The sequence below is a fragment of the Cryptotermes secundus genome, unplaced genomic scaffold (genome assembly GCF_002891405.2).
Source record: "Cryptotermes secundus unplaced genomic scaffold, Csec_1.0 scaffold257, whole genome shotgun sequence".
Lineage (NCBI taxonomy): Eukaryota > Metazoa > Arthropoda > Insecta > Blattodea > Kalotermitidae > Cryptotermes > Cryptotermes secundus.
In genome coordinates, this window is record NW_019734352.1 from 25,660 (window position 1) to 36,670 (window position 11,011).

An 11,011-nucleotide genomic window follows, 5' to 3' on the forward strand; every position below is an offset into this window, starting at 1 on the left:
TGGACGTCATCGGACACTTTACTAAATGTTCTACCTGGGCCGCATGTAAATGAACTCAATTCCTTCTCTCCTAATTAACCACCTTCAGCTTCTGTATTTTCATGAAGCACAATTCATTTCTGTTATTTGAAAATCCGATTTCATATACCGCAATGTATATAACATAACATAACAGTCCGTGAGGCCCATATTGCTGTGAGACGTCGAGGCTCCCACATTTTCTCTAGACAACCGGCTCACAGATTTCTCTTAGAGGCTGAGTCGATTCCAGGGCCATAGTAAGGTCGGAAAGATTAGGTTAATTTAAAAAATCCAACTCATCGCGACTCGAATCCGCGACCTTCCGGCTAGTAGTATAGTTGTGTTTTAATAATTTTAGTACAGTTATTCGATAACAATAAGGATCGTACTTTAAGTAAACATTAAAATAATGCCTGTCATGAAATAATATCGAGTTAATTGTCTCAATGATTTAGGATAGTTTTATCTGTAAATTTCAAGTGATGAACTGGCCACATATAACAAACACGTGTGTGCGACCGTATGCAACTGTCACATATAATAAACAAATTTGCTGAAATGTCACGTTTTACCAGCTTCATTTGTCAAGAAATAGAAGACAGTTAATTTTTACTTACACCAATCATGTGCCGCGCCATCGCTCAAGCGGTTAGTGGCTGGCTTCCCAAGACGCCTGCCCGGGTTCGATCCCGGGTCTGGTCAAGTGGGATTTTTTTTCCGAGTACTTCGGTTTCCCCTGCCAATCTTCATTCCACAAATTGCTCCACACTCACCCTCACCTGTCATCTGGGGCTGGTACAATAGGCCAGAAGTGGGCGCAGTACAAGGGACTTAGTCCCACCCCACTAGCAATAAAAAAACTTGAATCCTATATTATAAATACGAATATCATGAGCAGTTCGGATCATAAATGGACCCTTACTATACTTATTAGAGTTGATACAAATGTTATTCTATATTTGGATCTGAAGGGACGCAAATATGTACCACCTGCCTGTGACATCAGCAGGTACAGTACTAGAGACGGATGTGCACACGAGTAGGCAAGTGGATACATTCCCAGCGGATGCAAGATAATTAATCTTACTTCTGGGCACTAAGTCGGGTTTAATTACAACAGTAATATCAGTTTCTGCGATCAATCGAAACCAGATTTGCTTTTATTCGACATTTCATTAAGAATAATTATACCAGAACACGGCGGGACCGAAAAAACAGGTTATTAGATCTAAACAGAAGTTTCCACTGCGTGTAATGTGAAGCTTCATTACAGTTTCTTATTGAACCCTAAATTCTTGTATCCGTTCAGATGATAGACGAGTACATTTTTAAAACAATTTTCTTATAGGTCATAAATGAGTTACTTCTAAATGAAAAAGCCATTAAAAGTAATTTTTAAAGAACTTTATGTTAATTAATTTTGGTTTCTGGACAATGGAAACTGCAAACACGAGCTACGTAAAGTTCACATGCTTCCATGAGCAAAGCTCCTTGGTCAGATGCGACGCAGGCAACCCACTCGACACACCTGTATTACACTCACCGTCCATGATGTGTATCTGTCAGCCACGAACTAAAGTTTTTTTCTATTTTTTTTAATTCGCTTACTGGGGGCGTGCAGTCAAACTGCGTCCACTCGGCACGGCGGCCACTGATTGGCCTATTGTAGCCTGCCCCGGGTGATTATGATGATGGAGAATTTGGTGGAATGAACATTGGCAGGGGAAACCGAAGTACTTGGAGAAAACCTGGCCGAGCTCCACTTTGTCCACCACAAATCCCACTTGACCAAACCCGGGCCGCCGCGGTGGGAAGCCAGCGACTAACCTCTTGAGCTATGGCGCGGCCCCAGCTACGAACCCCAGATTCTAGAGTAAGATGCAGCAGTAACCGTATACGGCCAGGATGTCCTTTCCTACCTAGTCTAGAGCACTAACGACAGTGGGAAGGATCTTTTCCGTATCCGTTTACTGCCCAACAACTATCGAGAGAATTGCTGTCTTTCCCTAAAATTTAACATACAGCAATCGCTCATTATAATGGATTTCATAGATATATCGAACAATATCTGACTGTTTAGGATCGTCAATCTTTATAGAGAAGTCTAGGCAGTAATAAGGAAGCAGTTTCCTCACCAAAGATTTTAACACCTGGTGATGTCCACATTCTTCGAAACATTTAGTGGTGGAATTTTATACGTTAATAAATTCTATAGGACATACAGTTGCATGTGAGACTGTAACTAATCGACACTAAGTAGGGTTTGTAGTTAGAAAATTAATTACATTTTGAAAGTATCCAAATATAAAAACCTTTATTTAATATTATTTTGTGTTTCTCATTTATTGCTTGTATTGGCGTGTTTCCGTGAATATCTCTTCTCTCGGTTACAGAAAACATATGCGGTAACGGATACCCTGTCCCCTCTATTACTATATATAACGCCATTCGAGACCACCCCATACACCTGTTTTTATATCGATAAAATGTAAAGCTATCCCTGTAACAGGCCGTGAAGGCCCATAGGGTTGTGAGAAGTCGAGGCTCCCACATTTTCTAGACAATTCGCTCATAAATGACGCTGAGGTTGTCAGCTTTACACGCCGGCCGCTCTTTACCCCAAGGAAGATTCCTAGTACTCATTTCTGTTAGAGGCTGAGTCATAGTGCGGTTGGAATGATTAGGATAATTAATAAATCCAATGATCTCATCGCGAATCGAAGCCGAGATCTTGAGACTCTTAGCACAGTGCTTCAAGCAACTACGCTACAGAGTGTCCTTGTTTTTATATCCATAACTAAACTATCTCTCTGGCAGGGGAACACGTTGTTTCAGCAACGGTAACGTCAAGAACGTTCATTTGGCATGATTCCAGTCAGTTGCGCTCCTATGCATCATCACAGCTGCACATCCCCTTTAATGGGGCTCTCTTATCTCTCTCTCTCTCTCTCTCTCTCAGTATTCCAAATTGCGGTTCCCCAAGTGGTGCTGCCAACAGACTTCGTCTCTAGTCTTTTTCATAGCTGCCACATGTTCAACACACGAATTTCGGCCCATTGCAATAACTTGCATCCACCATTTCATACCTGTCAGATCCAAGTGACTCTCCGAGCAATTTGTATTCAAAATATTTTCAATTCGTATTACTCCTCTGAAGTCGGCCTACAAGACTTCATTTCATAACAATACACAATAACTGGGAAACGTCTTCACACTATATAGATTCACACAGCCATGACACACAAATGAAAATACATACATACATATTCCTTCTGCACATTATTTGCCGTTTTTCTTCCTGTCTCTAGTTGTTTGCAAGGTGATCATCATAGTTATATAGCACTGTAGCATGACGGCTGAAAGTCGGAATAGATGAACGAACAGGTGCGGACATTACTAGGCAACGGCACCATAAACACATCCGCGGCAAAGAATAAACATGTAGAAAGAGAGGAACCGGTGTTTTCTATGCGGGAACTGTTAGGCAACGATGCGGTAAGCACATGTCGGTGGCAAAGAGAATGTAAATTGTATATACTGGCAACAGACCCATTACTGCTGACTGTGACTCTGGCAACGGACAGACCTGACCTCTCGTCAGACAGAGCGCCCCACATCAACAAAGCCTCAAATATCTGAGCCCTAGATGGGTACTTTATTCCAAGACAGACTGGCCGACTGACCGTCGGTCGTAACACAACTTTGACTTTGTGCCTCTGCGGCTTATATACTCTTATATATGTGACTCTGCTTTCAGAGACCCATCTCAAATCACATAAGAGGCTGTATATAATCGTTTATAGTGGAAAATGAAGAATTTCAATAATACGCTATAAGGTCAAGCTTATTCATAAGAGACAAACCCAGCTTCTCGTAGAGAGAGATATATTACAGCAAATGTTCAGTTGAAGAAAATTTTGGCCGTGAGTCTCAAGGGTCTTGGCTCCAAGACGATTTCATTGGCGGTAAATCACCAGTCATAAAGTAACTTTGACGCTGAGGAAGGAGCTCTAAGTAACAGGTGAATAGTTCGCCTAGACTTTGAAAATTGTTGTGGTAATAAACTGTCGTCAAGCTGTTACGAAGATATGCTAAAAACTAGGGTTAAACTTACAGCAGAAAATGAAGACAGACACAAAATTTGAAGAAATCATTGGTCCAGGTAAGGGGCAAAGTTGCCCCTGTGTTTAGTTACTTAAGCACTAATCCATGAAGGCATATGAATAATTAATGATGTAACTTCATCATTCCTGACCCCGGCACTAGAGAGAGGGGAGTGGTCAGCTACACACACCGGCCGCTTTACCCGCGGGGAAAGACCTCGGGTATCCATTGGATATGAGCCTAGAGGGTCCCCAGAGTCGGTATGGAGGCTGCTGAGTAAAGAAAAATATTTCGACCCTGCCGGGAGTAGAACCCCGTCATCCATCCCGTAGTCCGCCGCCGTACTGACTGGGCTATCCCGGCTCTGTCACTGGGACAAGGACGGAATAAATTATATATTCAGCTTCCATAAATGGATGCCGGTATTTCAAATGTAAATACATGAATTTATTGAATCTTATGTGACAGAACAGCGAAATAGCTTCGTAAGCACAACTAATGAAGCAATTCCAATTTTCGTATCGTCCTACAACTATCATATGGAAACAACTGAGGTGAACAGTCCTTACGTGTTGTGCATGGGCTCTTTACCTGGAGGTAAAGAGGCCGGGGCCTGAAGCTGGCCACTCCTAACTAGAGACGACGGCAAGAAAATGTGGATCTATACATCCACTAAACTCTACGCCTTTATGGCGTGGTGCTTAGTTAAGCACAGGGGCTTGGACATGTTGGAAAATTAAGCCTTTCCGCACCCCGAAGAATGTATGCACATGACCTCCGAACAAGATGGCTCCATGTGTCGATAACAGAATGCGTTCAGTCTCTGGATAATTGGAAATAATTTCTCGGCCTCTCCGATCGGCAGGCCTCGCGGGCTTACTGCTCCGAAGTGACGTCACCACGACCTTTAAAGGAGGAGTGTCGAGATCTGCAGCTACAGTTGCATCATACGGCACAAAGCAACAGTTGAATTACTACAGATTGTATCCATACGGCAAGCTATAAACGGATCGTTAGGGCCGGCAGTGGCTTTTCAGAACTAGGTAGACCACCAGCTCAGTACAAGAGCACTCGAAAGGATGAGCCCTTATACGAAAAGAAATATTACTATGAAGGTTAGCGAATAGTTTCCTATATGTGTAGGTAATAAAAAAATTAGAATATACAAAATTATAATTTTGTCTGTGGTTCTGGACGGGTGTGAAACTTCGTATCTGACATTGAGAGAGGAACATAGACTGAGTGTGTTTGAGAACAGGATATTGAGGAGAATATTTGGACCGAAGAGAGATGAAGTGACAGGAGAGTGGAGAAAACTGCATAATGAAGAGATTCATAACTTGCACTCTTCTCCAAGTATAATTAAAATTATCAAGTCAAGGAGTATGAGATGAGCAGAGCATAAAGCGCGAATGTGGAGAAGAGGAATGCATATGGGATATTGGTGGGAAAGCCAGAAGGAAATGATAACTAGGAAAACCAAGACGTAGGTTGCTGGATGGATCTTAGAGAAATAGGATTGCGTGGTATGGACTCGATCGATCTGGCTCAGGATAGGGACCAGTGGAGGGCTCTTGTGAACACGGTAATGAACCTTCGGGTTCCATAAAATGCTGGGAAATCCTTGAGTGGCTGCACAATTGGCAGTTTCTCAAGAAGGGCTCAGCTACATGAGAGAGAGAGAGAGAGAGAGAATTGTGTAGGTAAGTATGACGCACTAAAGCGATGGAAATCCTTCTACATAAACGTTCTGTATGCGTGGAATTTTTCTTTGTTTTTAGGCAATTTCGGTTTACCACAGCGACGAATTATCGTAAACATTTCGCAAGAACATAAATTACGTACTGGCTCATGAACACTGGAGCAGTGTTTTCTTATTCTGTGGCCAATGTCATTATGTTGATGCGGAAATGTACAACACAGATAAAGAAAAAGCATTAAGAGCGTCTGTGTGCGTGTAATTTGTGGGACATGAGGCTATGGTCAGCGTGGAAGCGTCATTCGATAACATGTAGCACTGGAAATGAATACGGGAGAAAGTGAGGTCATTAAGAGCGCATACGGTTTTATTACAAACGGTGGGACTTCTCACTAAATTTTAATGCGTTTTGCAATAATGATATATCTCTAAAAACATGTTCTGAAACTAAGTAGCTAGACGGCGTCTAGCAGCGTCTAGGCTCGTCTCCAGCCCGCAGAGTTCGAATGGAAGTAATAAACAGACAAGAATTTCTGGGAAGCATTCATTCTTTCAATACATTTTTTTTTACACATTTATGATACATAACCTGCAGAGTCTGCTATGTATGCTGTATATGTTCAATAAATACTCATTCTTGAATGAATTGTCTTCAGTGGCGTAACTCATATACTTTTCTTTTATTCACTTAGGTACTACGATAGTTTAATTCTACAATTCTTCGTGTTTACAAGCCGCTGCCTAGCAGCGACCGTCTCTTCTAACTCCACTATTCCGGCTATAAAACCCCAGGTCACACTGCTCCCTCCTTAAGAATGCTCGTCCACTTCATGGCCCTGGCCTCCTATTCAGTTCGGTAATCATGTTTTCACAGACGATAGGATTTCTTTGGCGAGTAATCAGCCCTTCGCAAGGTCGCTACCTACAAACAGGAAAACACAGAGAACGAACGCACACATACATCCATGGCTTAAATAGGTTTCGAACCCACGATCACAGCGTCTGAGGGAGCGAAGGCAGTTCATGTCTTAGACCTCGTGGCTACTGTGACCGGCTAAAATTCTATATGCATTTCTCTCATTTCTTTTGCATGCTAAATTTCAGCTCCTTATAGCCTACTTTTTTATTGCTAGTGGGGTGGGACTAAGTCCCTTGCACTGCGGCCACTTCTGGCTTATTGTACCAGCCCCAGATGATAGGTGAGGGTGATTGTGGAGCAATTGGTTGAATGAAGATTGGCAGGGGAAATCGAAGTACTCGGAGAAAACCTTCCCCAACGCCACTTTGTCCACCACAAATCCCACTTGACCAGACCCGGGATCGAACCCGGACCGCCGCGATGGGAAGCCAGCGACTAACAGCTTGAGCTATGGCGCGGCCCTATATCCTACTTGGTTTCATCACTCTCATATGTTAGACGAAGAACACAAGTTACTGGGCTCCTAAATATACAATTACATCAGTCCTCTTCTTATTTTCTCATTTCGGGTCCAAATATTCCCTTCAACAAGTTTCAATGTTTATATAGTAAATATCTCAAAGCTATTCTAACTTGAACAAGCTGAAGTGACCGGAGTGAGGAGAAAGCCTTGCTGAGAAGCAATACTGTATTGCTAACTTACGTTGTTTGGTTAATGCGTCAGACTCAAGTAAACGACAACTTGTAGATAGTTTGCAGAAAATAGAATTTCGGTTACTTACTAGCCAAGGTATCAAAACTTATAAATTGTTACATTTTCTGTTACTTATGGTTCCATTCCATTTTCACGTTCGTATAACAACGTTTTCAACGTTAAAACAGATACCCATTTTCGTATAGAAAGCTCAAGAAGGGTTATCATTCAAGAAAATTAGACAAAGAGTGGAAGACAATAAGTTTCTAAAACTTATTTCAGTGAAACAACAGCAAAAAAATAGAGAAAAGAAGGAGATTATAGAAGTCCGATCTGGACTGAACCGCGCCAGGACAAGTTTCAGTATCACGGTATTGTAAGCAAAAGAATGAGTCTATATCCCTGGGTATCCCTGTGATTTAAAACTTCAAATTTTGAATTTTAAAAGTTAAAAAATTTTAAATTAGAGTTCTAAAATCAAATTGACGAGCGTATGTTGGCGAGATTTTAAACAAAATTAACAGGCTGGTGTTTTAGATTTTAGATTTTGTGCAGTGTGACAGCTACGTAGTGAAAAATACACCTGATGATGGCCAGTTGCGGTCGAAACATGAAGTGTAGAAGAAGAAAAGACAAAGAACTACAACCAGAATAATTGTTGCATTCACGACGGCATTTGTATTATTACATATAGAAATAATGAGTCTCCTTTTGTCCCACCAGCTGGGTAACTATGAACTGATGGACGCTACACCATGCAGTTGACCGTAAATCTTTTGCTTTCCACGCTGTTTCCGGAACTTCCCCTCCGGCTTCGTATCGGGGAGGTCTGACCACGGCGCACAGACCGGATATCCGGACTCACTCGCTAGCGGTTCTCTTCAGCACTCAAAAACATTTGAATAGTACCCTAAAATGGGCTGAAACCAGTTCCTTCCATGTCCCTCTATTTAACAATCTTTTTTCTATTCGACGCTGTAATGACTCCCAGTTATACACACACACAAAACAATTGATCAGGAAGAAATCTCCACACCAACATTCTATATGCTTGAAGAACGCCGTCTTCTTGGATATGGCACCGTGTAGATCTTTTGTGAACCGACATTTCGCAGGAACGTATCGCCTCCATTTTCAGGGTAGAAAAATCAGCGAGCGAGGAAACAGCTTGAGCAGGTGGCTGTAGATCTGCACAAGATCTACACGGCGCCACATCCCAGAAGACGGCATTCTTCATAGTCACAGCCATGGAAACCTTAAATCTTACATTCTATATGCTTACTTGCACGGGTTACCCTACTATCCTGAAGATGGAAACAGTATAATCCTCTGAAACGTCGGTAAACTTCTACCAGATTACACGGTATTACGTCCTACAGTTACTACCGTCAGAACCTCAAATCTCATATATGAACTTTTTTCTCCCTCCAGCTGACCTATATTTTAGCCCTTCGTATCATGACGTCCATCATTCAAGTACTTCATTGATTTTTATGGACGGTTTATCACTAATTCCATGCTTGTCTTCCTCCTGGCACATTGTCTGATGCAAGGCTAATTATAATGTACAACAGGCTTATGCAACATAAACAAAACTGTGTCTAGTGATGTTTTTAGAATAAATAAGCGACACAGAGCTTGATATTTTCGATACTGCACGTCAGTTCTGAAAGGACAGACAGACAAACAGAAGAGAGGTAGTTTTTGTTTATTATTATAAAAGGGGGATTCCCATACAAACAGGCACCAATGCCAAGGTAGAGTATATTGTAGTTATTGTAGTCTACTCCATATTTTTATTCGACAGATAGGAGAAATGCTCTCTTCACAGAGGTGTTTCGTGATTATCCTTCCTTACTCTAGGATGATCATTGAAACAAGTCACAACAGTTTCCTCCAACTTTTTCACAATTCATCATTCGTACATATCACTACAATTCCGCAACTTCAATTGAAAAATATTTTTAATAAATGAACAATAGTTTATCACAGTGGGCCCGCAGTATAAGGAATGAAACATATTCGCCCGCTTGAAAACTGGGGTCGTGGGTTCGAATCTAAATCGAGGGAAGAATGTCTATGTTTAGTCAGTGTTCGCGTTATCCTTTGTAAGAAACGGCCTTCTGATGGGCTGATCCTCCGTCCAAGGAGTCTTACCGATTATCTGTAAAATTCAAATTTCAGGACTATTTAATTCTAAATTGGTATAGGCCACACAGTACAATCCGTCAGTGCAGAACGAGAAGAAATGGATAAGATCTTCTGAGTGGAAAGTGCAAGGTTGCGGCAATTTCTGCTACCATTGCGCTTTCCTCATTGCCGCCAGTGCTGCGCTCTACGGCGCTGGTAGCAACCTTGAACAAAATGGCCACGGACTGGCTCGCTACTTCGTTCGCTAATGGTGACTCCAGTCTGCCCAGAGTGTGATAATGCTGTGTTCATATTGCTATGCATAATGTTATGCGTACAGTCTTATCCGAGGTAAAAGTGACTTCTTGAGGCACAACCACTGAAAGTACACCATATGTACATACACACAAAGCCGCGTCATAGCTCCGGCCATTACTCACAGGCTTCCCACCGCGGTGGCCCGGTTTCGAGCCCGAGTCTCATCATATGGGATTTGTGTTGAACAAAGTGGAGCTGGGGAAAGTTTCCTCCAAATACTTCGGTTTCTCCTGCCAATCTTCATTCCAGCAACTGTTCCACAATCACCCTCACCTATCATCTGGGGCTGGTACAATAGGCCAGAAGTGGCCGCAGTACAAGGGACTTAGTCCCACCCCACTAAGAATAAGGCGGCTGATAGCCCCATCTCCAGCAGAATGTCGTAACCTGTGTGCTGAACTTGTCTGTAACGTGTTCAAACACGTAACACATATACAGTACACGGTTGAAATCTGTGTTATGGTGATTCTCTTATGTGAACTTCATATAAAGCTCTGAGAACACGGTACTTTGTTTCACGTGAATTCGCAGTTTTTATCTCTAGCGTAGGTCCTTATGAGAAATACTTTCGACTTAAAAGTGATTCCATAAATAAATGACCTTAGAGGATGAACACCTTCTTCAGATCCCAGGAGCTGCCAGCATCTCTCCGGAGGGACCTAAGAGGACTCAGCAGAACACAATAAACCTCAAACATGTGAACAAATTGTTTCTTAGGAATAAATAAGTCATTTATTTTTGTCATTTTATTGCTAAATAAGACTACACCTGCCTAAGCGTGTCACATGTCCTTATGCCAGGATTTCTCATTAAACTTATTCGCGTTTCCAAAAATTTGTCATTAATGTAAAATATGTGTTTCTAAGGGAATTATTGTCTGCGGAGCTCCTGTTCTGACTGCATTTGTGAATACGATTATAGGCCTTCGTGACTACGTCATCAATAATTCATGACACATTTATTTTCTGTAAGATTTGAGGCTTTCATGAAGAAATCAGTCTTCTGGGATTTGGCACCGTGTATATGTGGTGTTAACCGACGTTTCGGAGGAACGTATCGCCCCCATCTTCAGGGTAGAAGAAAAAGTATAAGAATTCTGCAAGCGACAACACCGTGAGAAACGGTA